Here is a 16,142-nt window from a genome sequence, read left to right on the forward strand (position 1 = left end):
CAAAGTGTAGATAGACATCCAGTTGTCAAACTAGCTCCTAGATTCTATGGACCATTTAGAATCATTCATAAAATTAATGATAATGCATTCAAGTTAGAATTACCATCTCATTGGAAAATTCAGAATACATTTCACATTAGCTTATTGAGACCATTTAGAGGCCAATTACCTGTCCACCCTGTTTATGAAAACCTACCTTTATTAGAGGAAGAGACTGAAATACTTGAACCAGAAGCTATCATAGACACTGATTATATGACCACTAGAACTGGCCGAAGGTATTCTAGATATCTAGTAAAATTTAAGAACCATCCTGTAGAGGAAGCACAATGGATGCACGCTAGAGACTTAAATTCTTTCCCCACTCTGTTAGCTCCACATTGAGCTAATAGCAATTGAGGTCAATTGCTATCCCACCTCGGGGGTATGATGCCAGGAGGCATATTCCACGATGGATTCCGTGAGGTTTTACAGTGGATTCTGTAAACTTTGATGACCTGGGCTCATACACAAAGTGGATTCTTTGTGCGAGAAGTTGATGGGGACGCCTGTCCTTTTTGGGTGTTTCATTAATTTAGTGTGTACATGGGTGATTCCATAGCTGGTGATTCCGCAAAATGCATATTAAATTAATGAACATTTATGAGTTTTGAGTGCGCACTCGTAATAAATTAAGGTTAGGATTTATTTCTAACCAGCTGATTTATTTATGTAGCTGAAGACTGCTAGGTATTCACTTTTGTCGGTTTAATTATATTATTTTACTAACGATTGTGAATGCTTCAGTTGATGTGTAGAGATAGCAGCAGTGGCGGAGGAAAGCATTGGAGTCTAGCAAGTATTCGACTTATGGATTATATTTTGATAGCCGCCACGCCTATATTTTGTTATGTCTATTGAGGCATCGAGTATTTATTATTATTTTGTATACGCCTATGCGCACGGATATGTTATCTCTATTTGGACATTGTGTTGGGCGTGCCAGATTCTATGGGCACCGTCCATTAGCTTTATTTCCTATTTTTGTAAAAGCAAACTCAAAAGCTAAAAGCTTGTCATATTTTTGTAAATTGGGCTATTATTGAGCATGAAGATGGAAATATACATAAAATACATGCTTTGTGAAGTGCTCACACAAGGCATGGGGGGAGATTGAACCCAATTGGTCTCTTGCTCTTGTCGTTCATGTTTTTTACATTTTTTTTGTGCAAAAAGGTAGAGTTCATTGTTCTTGGGGACCTTCCGGGATTCACTACGTGAGCATATAGCGACCGATCTGCGCACCAATAATAAAGAATTTAGTATCTATTGATCAAATGGTAAAGAAAGGGCTATAGGTTTGATTTAATGAAAAATGTTATTTTATGAAAGACTTTAATGGTAAGTATAGGTTGTTGGTTGCATATTCACTTTAGATGGTGGAATTCTTACTATGAATGTTGCTATATATGCTAAAAGAAAAGGAGCGGTTACAAATATTGAAATATGACACAAGCATATTGCACATGTAAATGTACAAAGGTTGAAATTAATGCAACCTAATGGGTTGGTTATAGGGTTACCTGCTTTTAGAGTTGAAGAATTTCATAAAGTATGTGAAGCATGTCAGTTTGATAAAGTAGACTCTTGACAACCTTTTTCTTAATGATAGAGATATGAGCATCAATATACTTGATTTATACATATAGATGTTTGGAGACCTACAAAAATCATATCTCTTAGTGAAAAAACATATTTTATCACATTTATTGATGATTGTTCAAGAAAGCTATGGGTATATTTCATAAAGGAAAAGAGCGCTTGTTGACACAACCATCTCTGACATAGTTGACCCACATTTCAATCTCCAAGCCATTCACTCTCTCCTCACAATCCCAATGCAAGCGAGAAAAAAAACGGCTCAAGAGTTTCTAATAGGCTTACGTTCTCACCTTCATGCATTGTAGTTTCAATGCCTCCGTGGGTTTATCATTGGCCTTACGATTCAAGTGGTGATTCTCAATGCGCTTCCACTACTCCACATTTGATCCAATCCACAAGCACTCCATCAAAAATATGAAAAGGAAAGAAGGAGGAGTGGAAATCTCAACCTTAAACTCTACCTCTCACACTCCAAGATATGAAAGAAGGGGAAGAAGAGACGAATGAAAAAGAGAAGAGCACTTTATTTTCCAAGTCCTTCACTCACTCCACTTTTACTCTCACTTTCTCACTCTTCATCTGTCTCCACAAGGTGCTCAAGAGGCTAAGATGAAAATCAAGAGAAGGTTTATTGTCATGGAAGAATAAGCTCTTTCATTTACATTTCTGGCTTTTATTATACCTTAGGATTAGGGTTAGGATTTCCACCAATGACTTGGGCATCTTACCCACTTTCGTGGCTTTTTCATTGGCTCTTTTTCTTGAAGTGAATGCAAATTATTTTGCCCATAACCTAACATTTTTATCGAAAGTGAATGCAGCTTTTTTTGCCCATAATCTAACCTCCATTGCAGGTCTTCCTAACTCATTTCATGATATGTTACAATTTTCACGAGAGTGAGCTTGGCTCTCAAATAATGTCACAAAAATAAATATGCAACCACAAGAATTAGTTATTGGAATACATTATATTGCACATTGCGATAACATTATCCAACTCAAAAAGAAAATCCTTGTCGAACTAATTTAGACACTAACTAGCATGCTTCTTTACTCTTTGAGGTTAACAGTATTCCGCCTTCTATATGAGTGATAGTGCGTCAATACTCACAATTATTGAAAGCATGCTTCAACTTGCTTCATAGGTGTGGAATGCTAGGAATAGTGGTTTTAGAAGGGGGGATGGTAGCTACTAATGATGAAGGATGCTTATTGGTACTCACTACTTGGCATCGTTGGTGGTGACAAGGCTTGGCGTCGTTGGTGGTGACAAGGCTATATTGAAAATTGTTGGTGTATGCTTGATTGAGAGTCCCTTTTTGTTGGATAAAACTTGAAAGTCTATTGAATTGAATATTGCAAAAGCTAGAAGAGTCATTGTTGATGGTTGAATAGGTAGTGGTTTGGATTTCTTTGCAACTTCTATACCTGTAATGAAAGCTTCACATGATTTGCTTTGTAGGGGGAGCAATAGTCTTCCATTTTCGTGCACATGACATATATTGTTGGCTTGGTAAAGGCTTTGATCTCGAAGAGAGCTAGGAGTATTGTCCTACAATTGAGGACCTAAACCATAAGAAAATGTTATTGTGAAAATACTATGTGGGTCCATTTGCATGCTTAAGTAATTACTTAGTTAGAAGATGTCTCTCCATTGGTTCTTACTGACAAAGTTGATAAAACAAGGAAATTTAGTCAATCAAAATGGAAAGGATTGTCCTTGATGAATGGAGAAAGTTCTTGAAGAGGATAATAAGGAGATCTTATTAGTAGGTCAATTAAAAGTGTTGAATTCAACTCACTGCTTTTTGAAGGATCAGGTCTCTAGTGATTTCAGTAGCGAGTGTTAATTCAAATAATTGGACTTTTTCTTGCGTCTCTTTTCTACCTTGCTTTTGTGGTTAGCTCGACGGCATTAAGGTGAATGAAAAAGAGAGAGAAGTGCAAGTGACTCAGGGAGACATGTCTAGCCATAGGTGAGTCGAGCTCCCTAGATACATATATTGTAGTGCTTGTAACAATGTCAATTGTGTTGCTTATACTAAAACGAGTCATTACTAATAAGTGGTTTTTTCTTTTTACTTTGAGCTTTACTCAAGCACGTTCTTGCTCCTCTCACATCATGCGTAGAAGAGAGTGACATGTCATGTTATGGTTGCAGAGGCCTATCTCATGTGTGCAAAGGGAAACAAGAACATATACGATCACCAATTTTCATAATGTCCCTCAAACCTCACCTCTCAGTTTGTTGAATTAGAAGATTTGTTACAATTAGCCTCTCCCTCTATCTTACACTCTATTGATAAATATAGGAGGAAAGCCCAAATCTTGACATCCATTGATGTAATCCTCATTGTTACTTATGTGAAGATTATATGCCTTTGCACAATTGATGGTGCAATTGTGCATTCCGCCGTGTATTGGCATATAGTGCAAAAAGGCAAGAACCTAATAGCATCATGCATAGAACAGATCATGCTTTGTGCATTTAGAGGCCCAACCCATGCATAAAACACTCCATTCACATATCCCACCTCTCCATTAAATCAAAGAGAAATGGACTGGTCACGCATCCCACCCTTTGTCTCATGCTCTGTTGATGAATATAGAGGGCAACCCATACTCACATCCCTATCCTCTTAGGATGAAAGCTCGTATCACCCTCAATGGGCGTCGATGAAGATCAACTTCAGTTTACTGACGACATTGAGTATCTATTGATGAGGAGGCATACCCAAGGAGGTAGGCGATAAATTAGAAACGTGGACTCGATAAAGATCTTCTCTCTATTGTACAAGTCAAATGGTCTCTGAAAGCACAGGGACACAATGCACCAAGGGAGGGTGCTTCAGAACTATACCCTAGAAGGACCAACAAAAGGTTCAATTGATTTGGACTATGGGGTGTCGCCACCTTTTCCACAACTAGCTTCCTATCCAAGGGGTGTTTGCCACCTTCTCTTGGAGTGAGGCCTATTATAGAAGGAAATTTCTTAACATGTGTGTAGATGCTTAACCACAAGGACAACACATAAAACAAAAGGTAAATTGTAGTAAAGGACAAGAAGTAAATGATAGACTTGCGGCGAGCAACTCAAAGGATTGAGGGGCATAAACCCTAAAAAGGGTCATAAATCTTTAAAATAACAAAAACACGAGTAGACACTTGGAAATACACACAACATAAGACTCAACAAAGAGTAAAAGATAGCTCGAAGGTCTTTAAAAAACAAAGACCCCAAAGCATATAGCAAAAATTCAACCTTGTAGGAGAAGATAAAGAGATCTATTCAACCATTGAGAGCCTAACAGTTGATGCTCTTATGTGCAACCAATGGGACTTGTCATATATAGCTCTTTTGAGATGGTTTTGGCTGACCCACTTCTGTACCCATAGAGTTCTTGATAAAACACTAGCAAAAAAAAAACCTAGGGCCTACAAACCCCCCACTTGACCCTAAGGCTGCCCAAGGGGGTGATACTAGATCAAGGTTTAGAGATCATGCATATTGAATACCCTTGTCCATCTGAGGATCCATCATGACCAACATATGATATAGGACATTCAAATCATCCTCCAAATCATTACAACTTGCACTAGGCCAAGTCACAACTCTGAAAAAGTCAATCAAGGTGCTTTGTTGTGAATCGCTTACATACCTTTAATGGAACTAAAAGAGGTGATGTTTAAGTAAGTGTAGGTACAAAAGGAAGACCTTGAATAATGGTTTGAATCTCTCTCGAAATAAACACGGTGGAAGCACCCTCTAATCTCATAGCACAATGGGCACCTGTATATGTAGTGCTCCTCGGTCTTTGACTCCAATTGGTAGATCCGATCCTAGAGGGGAAGGGAATATGCTCCATAGTGACTTGTCTCTATCTATAATTGATGTGAGGATGTGTGGATTTGACCAATGGTGCACTATACCCTATGATACATGTATATATGCTTTTGGTAGAAAGCCATCTTTGTTCCTAGATCCTAGGTAGGTGCCAAACAAGTTGTGGTTATATGTAATTGAATACTGTCCATTCTAATCATCTTGTGCAATCAAGCAGATAAGTGAACTGGGTGAGGCTAAATGTAAGGTTTGCAGTAGTGGACCTAGAGTGGGTGGGGGTGTGGATACTTGTGTGCTCAAGGGTACTCAAGTTCACATGCATGTGTCTATGCCAATGCTAGTGCCAATGCACATTTCTGCACACGAATGCATGCTAAAATCGATCACAAGCCCAATTCATAATGGGTGCCTAAAATCATGCGTGTGCACAATGTTGTGCGATGATGGCTACACAATTTTCAAATGATCACATTACAATGCAAGTGCACATGCACATAGTGCACATAGAATGCATGTTAGTATAAGTGTAAGTACTATAGTGTACACATTCTAGCTTGATGTTGTGCACTGTGTAGTGCTCTTAAAGACAGGACACAAAATTTAAATGAATTCTACTCATAGCTTGGAAACTCGATCATAGTTTGATCTTCATTAATGCCATACATGTAGTGCACCATTATCTTCCACTATTACTTAGAAGCATAAATTTAATGAAATATTGCCTCTGTTGTTGGCTTTGCCTCCCTTTGGCTCTGCACTTGGTGGCTCTTCCCTCCTTGTGGTAGCTACTTCTCATGGCTTGGTGGTTCTTCTTTCTTCCCAATTGCTTCTCTTTCTCTTGAAGCTTCTCACATAGCTCTCTAACCAAGCTCAGACACTCCTTGCAAGGTGGATGAAGAAGGGAGCAATGAACAAAGTTGTAGGTGTTCTAAGGCTAGTTCATGGCAACCATGGTTAATAATCTTGCAACAATAAATCTTGTGTTTAGTATCTTTGCTCTGCTTTAATCTTTGCTTCTTCTCCATATTATGTGGACTATGCTTCTTATGCTCATTTAGCACCCAATAGATCAATCAACTGAAGGAGAATCGATGACGGGCTGAATATGCTCCAGATGTGGGCTCTTATGGATAGGTTTGGGATAGCAAACAAAAGACGAAATTCACACCTACTTATTGTCTATTCTTGCATGTCTCCTTCCCTGTGGTGGTTGGCTTGCCTTGTGGGTAGCAAGGTCTTGCTTGTTATTGCCTTGAATCGATCCTTTCCGAGGGTGCAAAGAGATTAGTGATTGGTAGGTAGAGGGCTAAAAATAGGTGCCTACTACTGCCCATGTGGGTACCCTATTTTGCCCTCCCGTGATTGCTTCCTCCTCCCTACTTCCTTCCCTACAAACTAGAGATTATGGCTTGCTTTAACTAGAAATTGGATGGCTGAAATTTGGGAGGGCTAGAGTAGAGGTTAGGAATGAATATCAATTAGAGAAAGAGTTGAAAATAGGTGCCTTTTGTTGTCCACATGGCCGCCCTGCCTACTCTTCACTATCTACTCTCTCCTTCCTACTTTCTTCTTCTCCAAATCGATCCATCAAAGGTCTCCTGCAGCAAGAGGGCTTCATGGTTGATCCAAAGAATATGGAAAATAGGCTGAAATAAGTTGGAAATCAAGTGTCTCATTTTGCTCTTTCTCTCCACGATTACTATCTAGAAAACCAATGGTCTTGCCTCAATTAGTCTTCTCCTCACTATTTCATCTTGATCCCAATGAACTAGTTGTAGGAGTTATGTCGTTGAACACTTATACGCTAAGATTTTTCCAACCAAGTTAATCATGCAACCATTTTGCCCGACTTCTCGCTTGTCTAATGTAATACAAATATGATCTTTCCCATCTATTGCTCTTGTGATTTACTAGTTAATTTGAGTTAAATAATGCATTCAACCATGTAATATTCCATTTAAATATTCCTTTGTTCCACGATAATGAGTTACGTGTCCCAATGGTCTTATGCCTATAAATGCAATATCCAAACTTAAAGAAGAAAAAATTCTATTTCAATTATGAAAAAGCAAGTCTCAAATATGCAAACACATCCTAACTATTGTGCACATGTTTCAGAGTTGGCTTTTGCATATTCCTCGTATTTTGCCACACAAGCATGCAAGCACCATGAGGTCCAGTGCCCTTGGTCCTAGCAATGGAATCAAAATGTTGCACTACATGAGCTCAACAATGGGACTTTGGGCACCCTCTTATTTTTTCAAGAGAATTGATCTATGAAGTACAGTGGCCATCTCTCACTTAGACTCTCGCATGTATTATGAATGCCGAGATTCGCTTGTAGTGAGTGTATGCGGCTTCCAAGCTTGAAGGAGGAGGCCTTTGTGAAGCTTCATGACCCTTGAGTGTGTTCCTTTCATTCTTAACCCTCTATGGCCTTTGCATGCAAGAAGGAAGCATGAGCTTAGGCATGAGAGAGTGCTCAAGAGAAGGAAGAACAAAGCTTCACCCATTCAATTCCACACACACACACACTCTCTCTCTCTCACTCTCTCTCTCTCTCTCTCTCAACACTTTCACTCTCACTCTCTCCCAATTGAAAGCAAGAGTTCAAAATTTGCACATAGATGAAAAGTCTATTATATTCTTTCTCATCCTTTAAATTAAAAAATATAAAGGGTTTCCCCATCCCCCTTAGGCATCCTACCCATTTTGTGGTTCTTTTTAGTTGGTCATGGACCTTTTTACATGCAAGTAAGCTTTAATCTTGATGAAGGAATAAACTATAATGAAAATGCTAGTTGCTTAGTGTAGCTTGCATAGGAGGGAGCCTAGCTCTCATAAAACAACCATGCCGAGTGTTACAAAAATAACTACATTCTCCAAAATTTGTATAAAAATTTGTAGGGTTGACTTTCTTTGTCTGGCTTCTTGCTACCTTACGAGGACTCAATTTGACTTGAGTGCAATTGGACTAGAATCTAAGTGTTAGAGTTGAATGAACTTCGATACAAGTTAGGTCCGAGTAGATGGATCCCAACCAAGTTTAGGTCTATGTGGATCTAGATGGGTACTTGGATTCAAGTGGATCTATCAAATTTGAATGTGTCACTTGATGTAGATTATCACTTGAATGTAAATGGTCGCTGAGACTTGGATGGTCAATTGAAATCGAATGGTCGTATGAGTGCTAGGCCTTGAATGGCTATGTACTTAATGGCTGTCAAGTCCCTTTCCTCTCTCTACCTTGATTGGTGTTGACTTTAATGAGGCACCCCAAATTAAATTATATTCCCTCTAACAATATCTATGGCCATTCAATATAATCTAGGAAGGAAGCTTCGTTTTGTGCACCTTTTGATCTTTGAGTGTTTCAATTAGAAAAATCTCATTATCCTCTTTTCAAATGCAGCTCAAAATCCCCAATTCTTATGTATCCTCTTTGCCTCTCGAGTACTCTTAGTAGTCAAATGAGTTGCACTCAAATCGAATGCCCTCAACACTCGAGTGAATGTAACCCACAACATACTATAGAGAGAGTTCTTTCAACCTCTTCTCCTCTACATACCCAACCTATTATTTCCGTAGCTGCACATGCATAATTTCTATTATAATAGGCCAATGGGTCATAAATTATTTTTGGGTTTTTGTAGGTTTTTATTGAATGTGGATCTTCTACCTAATCTTATCGATTCCAAACATGAAGTTGCCTTTAGCTAGTTCCTCAGAACTATATTTTCCTACTCTAGTCTATTCTGGTAGGCATAGATTCTGGGTAAGCACAACTTGGGCAATCAAAATTTCACCTCTCAATCCGATTATTGGGCATGCAAGCTTCCTATTCCATTGCACGAGGGGAATACAAGTGTCTTAGAGTAATTGATTCTACCCATGTCTTAGTAACAAAATCAAAATGGTAAGCCACACACATGATATGGAGGACTCGGGGTTTAGCAAAAATTGAGATCAAAATGGCGAGCTACACGAGTGACATGCAAGACTTGGATGGAACTCCTCCTGTTTTAGGAGCTCAGTATTCTTGGACTCAATGACCCCTCACATGATCTACTCATATTCTATTCTTGGAACCATCTACTCTCTCCTAAGCATTCGAAGAAAGCAAGAAAGAAAACAACCAAGAGTTCACGCGCGCGCATGGCAGCTCACAAACGGTTCAGCATCCCATCTGTCTGATTGTATGCCTAAGGGTTGAGCATCTCCATGCCGCCCCACCGGCCTACGAGCTCGGAGGTCCTTTGCCGGTTCCAAAAGCGGTGCTTGGGTGCACGACGACCACGTGCGAACGCCCCACGCATATGCGAGTTTGCGACGCCTTGGCGGGGCGGTCTCTCGGGAGGAATGAGGAGACGGGAGACGTGTGAGAAGAGAGCGGCCTGCGATGCTGCATACATCGCCTCGGGTGGTTCGGGAAGAGAAGGAGTTGCTGGATAGAAAGGGAGGATGAGCACACCGCCAAGCCAAATGCATGCCGATGTGTGTCCGCAACAAAAGAGAAGTGGAGCTACCATTGACCCGTTTGGGTTTATCGGTGATCAGGAAGGCCGATGGCCTAGGGTCGGCCTCCATTGCACTGCGGACGGGCCGCACTCTAGCATCTCCCTATTCAGAGCGAAAAGTATGCATCCACGCTGCAAGTGTTGTTCGGAACGCCTTCCGACCGATCTTCGTCGTCGCCCCCAGGCCATCGGTGCAGATTTCAGAGAGAAAAGTCTCGATCTGGCAGTGCATGGTAAGTCTCATTCCGACGTCCCATGGACGCCGCAGCACAGATCTGCTCCGAACCTTTGATCCTGCTGGCGCGGCCTGCCGCATGGACCGCACAGCAATCGGAGTTTTGATGACCGGGCACAGCAATCGGGGTCTTCTTGGCGCGATCAAAGCACGAAATTGTTACTTGCTGCGGGTGGCTCCGGCGCCATGGATTCTGATGGAGAGGTCAGCACTGATCTTTCGGTCTCTTTCCTTCCTTCTAGGCTTGAGCTTACTCTTATGTGGACAGAAATTCCATCCAAGAACTCCTCCATAAAAATCGCTAGAGGCAGCCAATACGAAGACCAGCCAAGGACTAGCAGACCGAATGTCCACGCATAAATTCAATGACACGCTAATCTAAGATACATTCGGAAATTGCCTTACATGACAATTGCTTAGCATTCAAAAGGTATTTTCAAAGCCATGAATATTGATCCTAGAGGCCAAGAGTTATCCGAGGTACTTTCAATGTCGTCGATGCTCGTGTTGATTTCAATATCATGAACTAAAATTGGCCAACCCAACCTTGTCCCTAGAAATGCGGCAATGAATCCTTGTGGGGGAGCTCAACGTTTCCTTCTGAGCAAATGGAAAATCGCCTTGATAATCAAAACTTCGAAGCGTGCCAATCGCGTATAGATGCTTTCCAATCGCGAAGGTGCCGAAGAGGAAGTCCCACTTGGAAGACTTTTCAAGAAATGGGTTTGTAAAGCCTTGAGCTTACTCTTATGTGGACAGAAATTCCATCCAAGAACTCCTCCATAAAAATCGCTAGAGGCAGCCAATACGAAGACTAGCCAAGGACTAGCAGACCGAATGTCCACGCATAAATTCAATGACACGCTAATCTAAGATGCATTCGGCAATTGCCTTACATGACAATTGCTTAGCATTCAAAAGGTATTTTCAAAGCCATGAATATTGATCCTAGAGGCCAAGAGTTATCCGAGGTACTTTCAATGTCGTTGATGCTCGTGTTGATTTCAATATCATGAACTAAAATTGGCCAACCCAACCTTGTCCCTAGAAATGCGGCAATGAATCCTTGTGGGGGAGCTCAACGTTTCCTTCTGAGCAAATGGAAAATCGCCTTGATAATCAAAACTTCGAAGCGTGCCAATCGCGTATAGATGCTTTCCAATCGCGAAGGTGCCGAAGAGGAAGTCCCACTTGGAAGACTTTTCAAGAAATGGGACTAAATTTGATGACCATTATATTAAGAGCAATGGATGTACTTGATTCTATTGAGCATCGAGACCTTCGGTGCAAGCAATCACACCAACTCCCACGAAAAGTGCAACAATCGAGCCTTTGTATCATATTAAAAACTAGTGAGAGGAGCAAGAACGTCTCTCCTCCCCCTTCTTTCATATCTTGGAGTGTGAGAGGCATGGTTTAAGGTTGAGATTTCCACTCCTTTCCTTTTCATATTTTTGATGGAGTGCTTGTGGATTTTGGATCAAATGTGGAGTAGTGGAAGCACATTGAGAAGCACCACTTGAATTGTAAGGCCAATGATAAACCCATGGAGGCATTGAAACTACAATGCATGAAGGTGAGAACGTAAGCCTATTAGAGACTCTTGAGCCATTTGTTTTCTTGCTTGCATTGGGATTGTGAGGAGAGAGTGAATGGCTTGGAGATTGAAATGTGGGTCAACTATGTGAGAGATGGTTGTGTCAACGAGCATTGGAACTCTTGAAAGAACAAGATTCCAACTAATGTCCCATTATTGATCAATTGTACCAATACTAAGTGATAGTATGCTCGAAAAAACACATGGTTGCAACCACAAGGGCTACATATGGATCACCTTCCACCTATACAACATAGCTTGCATTCCCCTTTCTTAGAGCTCAATTGAGGGCAACTGAACAAGATGATTAGAATGGGCAATGTTCAATGACATATAACCACAACTTGTTTGGCACCTACCTAGGATCTGGGAACAAAGATGGCTTTCTACCAAAAGCATATATACATGTATCATAGGGTATAGTGCACCATTGGTCAAATCCACACATCCTCACATCAATTACAAATAGAGACAAGTCATTATATGGAGCACTCATGTAGAAGGTGGGATAGTGTTAACCTCAAAGAGTAAAGAAGCATTCAAGTTAGTGTCTAAATTAGTTCAACCATGATTTTCTTTTTGAGTTGAATAATGTTATCGCAATGTGCAACTACAATGTATTCTACCAAAAGATAGCTTTCTACCAAAAGTATATATACATGTATCATAGGGTATAGTGCACCATTGGTCAAATCCACACATCCTCACATCAATTACAGATAGAGACAAGTCACTATGGAGCATATTCCCTTCCCCTTTAGGATTGGATCTACCAATTGGGGTCAAAGACTGAGGAGCACTACATATACGGGTGCCTAGTGTGCTATGAGATTAGAGGGTGGTTCCACCGTGTCTATTTCGAGAGAGATTCAAACCATTATTCGGGGTCTTCATTTTGTACCTACATTAACTTAAAGATCACGCCTTTTAGTCCCAATAAAGGTATGTAAGCGATTCACGACAAAGCACCTTGATTGACTTTTTCAGAGTTGTGACTTGGCCTAGTGCAAGTTGTAATGATTTGGAGGATGGTTTGAATGTCCTATAGCAAATGCTTATCGAAAACTCTACGGGGACAGAAGTGGGTCGGCCAAAACCATCTCAAAAGAGCTTTATATGACAAGTCCCATTGGTTGCACATAAGTGCATCAACTGTCAGGCTCTCAATGGTTGAATAGATCTCTTTGTCTTCTCCTAGAAGGTTGAATTTTTGTTATATGCTTTGGGGTCTTTGTTTTTTAAAGACCTTCGAGCTATCTTTTGCTCTTTGTTGAGTCTTGTGTTGTGTGTATTTCCAAGTGTATACTTGTGTTTTTTTTATTTTTAAGATTTATGTTCCTTTTTAGGGTTCATGGCCCTCAGTCCTTTGAGTTGCTCACCGCAAGTCTATCATTTTCTTCTTTTCCTTTGCTAGAATTTGCCTTTTGATTTATGTGTTGTCCTTGTTGTTAAGTATCTACACACATGTTAAGAAATTTTCTTTCATAACAAGCCTCACTTCAAGAGAAGGTGGCAAACACCCTTGGATAGGAAGCTAGTTGTGGAAAAGGTGGGGACACCCCATAGTTTAAATCAATTGAACCTTTTGTTGGTCCTTTTAGGGTATAGTTCAAAAGCACCCTTCCTTTGGGTATCGTGTCCCTGTGCTTTCAGAGACCATTTTGACTTGTACAATAGAGAGAAGATATTTATTGACTTGTACAATAGAGAGACCATCAATTGTGCACAAGGTATATAATCTTCACGTAGGTAACAATGAGGATTATATCAATGGATGTCAGGATTTGGGATTTCCTCCTATATTTATCAATAGTGTAAGACATAGGGAGATGCTAATTGTAACAACTCTTCTAATCTAGCAAACTGAGAGGTGAGATTTGAGGGACATTATGAAAATTGGTGATTGTATATGTTCTTGTTTCCCTATGCACACATGAGACGGGCCTCTGCAACCATAACATGACAATGTCACTCTCTTCTACGCATGGCATTACAAGAATTATTGGCCATTGTTCTTACACTTATGCCAAATCGAGTGGGATACATTGATGCACCATCAACTGTGCATGCTAATATACTCTCTCTCTATGCTCTCAATCTTGTTGATTTCTAATCTGGGTGTGAGTCATGGGTTCTTATCATCTCTCTTTGAGTGATGTTTGTATATGGTTGATGAGTGTTCTATCATCCTTAACTTGAGCGATTCGTAAGATTGAGAGCTACATGCTTCGTAGATAATAACTTGGCGGTGTTCACCTATACGGGTACCTCCCTAGGTGTTGCTACATGGTCTACACTGTGTTGATGTATGTTGTGATGAGCTGTGGTGCGCCCTACAGACGACATCGACCCCTCGAGCGACAATGAGCGACTCCAACATCTAGTACACCAATGACTTTCAACCATGACCAATTGCTGAATGGGCCAAGTGTTTCTAACTCTCCTTTTGGTTGTATGTATGTATGTCATGTCATAAGTGTGAAGATGCAAGGGTTAGATCGTGTATTCATATGTAGCCTCTCGTTGATCTTCCTAACTGTTGGGGGTAAAGGCTCCTCCGTCTGGCCGCCTGTGTATTGCTACAATGACAGTACCTACCATTGCACACTGTAGGTGGTGGTTACTTGTCATCGTCACTTTATTCTTTATTCTTTTAGTGACAGTTTGAATAAAGGCCCAGTTACACATTGTGATTGCTCGAGATCTTGTCACGCCTTGGCTTCTCGAGCACCTACTCGGCCCTTTTGGGCACCCTCAAGGCATTGCAATAGTGTTACTTTTTCATTTGTTTTAGGGTTTCATTGAGTTCACAGGTCTACAAGTCTCAGAAGAGAAAGGGGGCATCACCATTGAAGCTCCTGTGCTTCATATCTCATCATAGACCTCTTGTGGCTACTCGAGGCTTCTTGTGTGCCTCCCTTGACGTGGTAAAGCCCTGGAGCATCCTGAATCAGATCAGCAAAAGTAACAAACCCTCCAGCCATGCAGCATGAATTTGCGTCGATTCTTGGTAGCCCGTGGACAGCACATCTTCAACTTGTTGATGATCTTCGCATACTTCCTAATCATTGTGGCAACCTTGGCAATGATGCTTGACATGCTTTGAAGCCTCCTAAGCCTTGAATATTGATGTGAGGCCCTGTAGCATAGTTTTGAACCAGTTTACAGCAGCTTACAGACACTAAATGTCAATGCTACACTAGTAGTTGATGCCTACGTTTGTTAGGAGCTTCCTAGTTAAGCAATTTGATGCCTATTGATGACCGATTGTTGGGGGATGCAAGGCATATGTTTTTCCATGACATTGGATTGATTTTTGGGCTGAAAAATCACAGTTTTCAACAATAAATCAGTGATGTACAATAGTGGCATGAAGCCTATTACTTCATGTTTGCCTTTGCCTCTTGCAATTAGGATGTGCTTGGGAGATGTACTTTGATGGATTGATCATTGGGGATCGACTGTGAGCTTGATATTGCTTCGGATCATTGGCTAAGCTTGAGCTCCTCTTTGTAGCACTTGAATCTTCATCTTTGGATGTACTTTGACATGTACCTCACTTATGTCTGACCGGTCTTGACATACTTGGCTTATGCCATCTCTCTACATGCTAGTTACTTTGTCTTGGAGTTGATTGCTACTGCGGCTTACTTGGGCTTGACATTTGATTGCATGGGCTTGGCTATTTCTTGGCTTGCCAGAGTTACAATTTGGATATACTTGATGTCTACGGATGCTATGTATGGATACTATGGAGTCTATATACTTGGGATGTCTTGTTGATGCTTGATCTTGCACACTTGTCACTGGTGCACTCTTACATGCTTTGTTTGAGCTTTCTTGCTTGACATTTACGGCTTTTGTGCCAGTATGAGCGTCTTGATACGCTTGATAGATATAGAGCAAGTGGGTTATGTTACTTGCGCATTGACACAGCTCTGCTAAGACTAGGATCTTCACTTTGATGTTGCATGGTTGATTTCTAATATGGGTGTGAGTCATGGGTTCTTATCATCTCTCTTTGAGTGATGTTTGTATATGGTTGGTGAGTGTTCTATCATCCTTAACTTGAGTGATTCGTAAGATTGAGAGCTACATGCTTCGTAGATAATAACTTGGCAGTGTTCACCTATACGGGTACCTCCATAGGTGTTGCTACATGGTCTAGACTGTGTTGAGGTATGTTGTGATGAGCTGTGGTGCACCCTACAGACGACATCGACCCCTCCAGCGACAATGAGCGACTCCAACATCTAGTACACCAATGACTTTCAACCATGACCAATTGCTGAATGGGCCAAGTGTTTC

This window comes from Lygodium microphyllum, chromosome 14 (assembly GCF_053477565.2).
Source record: "Lygodium microphyllum isolate KBCC chromosome 14, Lygodium_microphyllum_v1.1.10, whole genome shotgun sequence".
In the NCBI taxonomy this organism is placed as follows: Eukaryota; Viridiplantae; Streptophyta; class Polypodiopsida; order Schizaeales; family Lygodiaceae; genus Lygodium; species Lygodium microphyllum.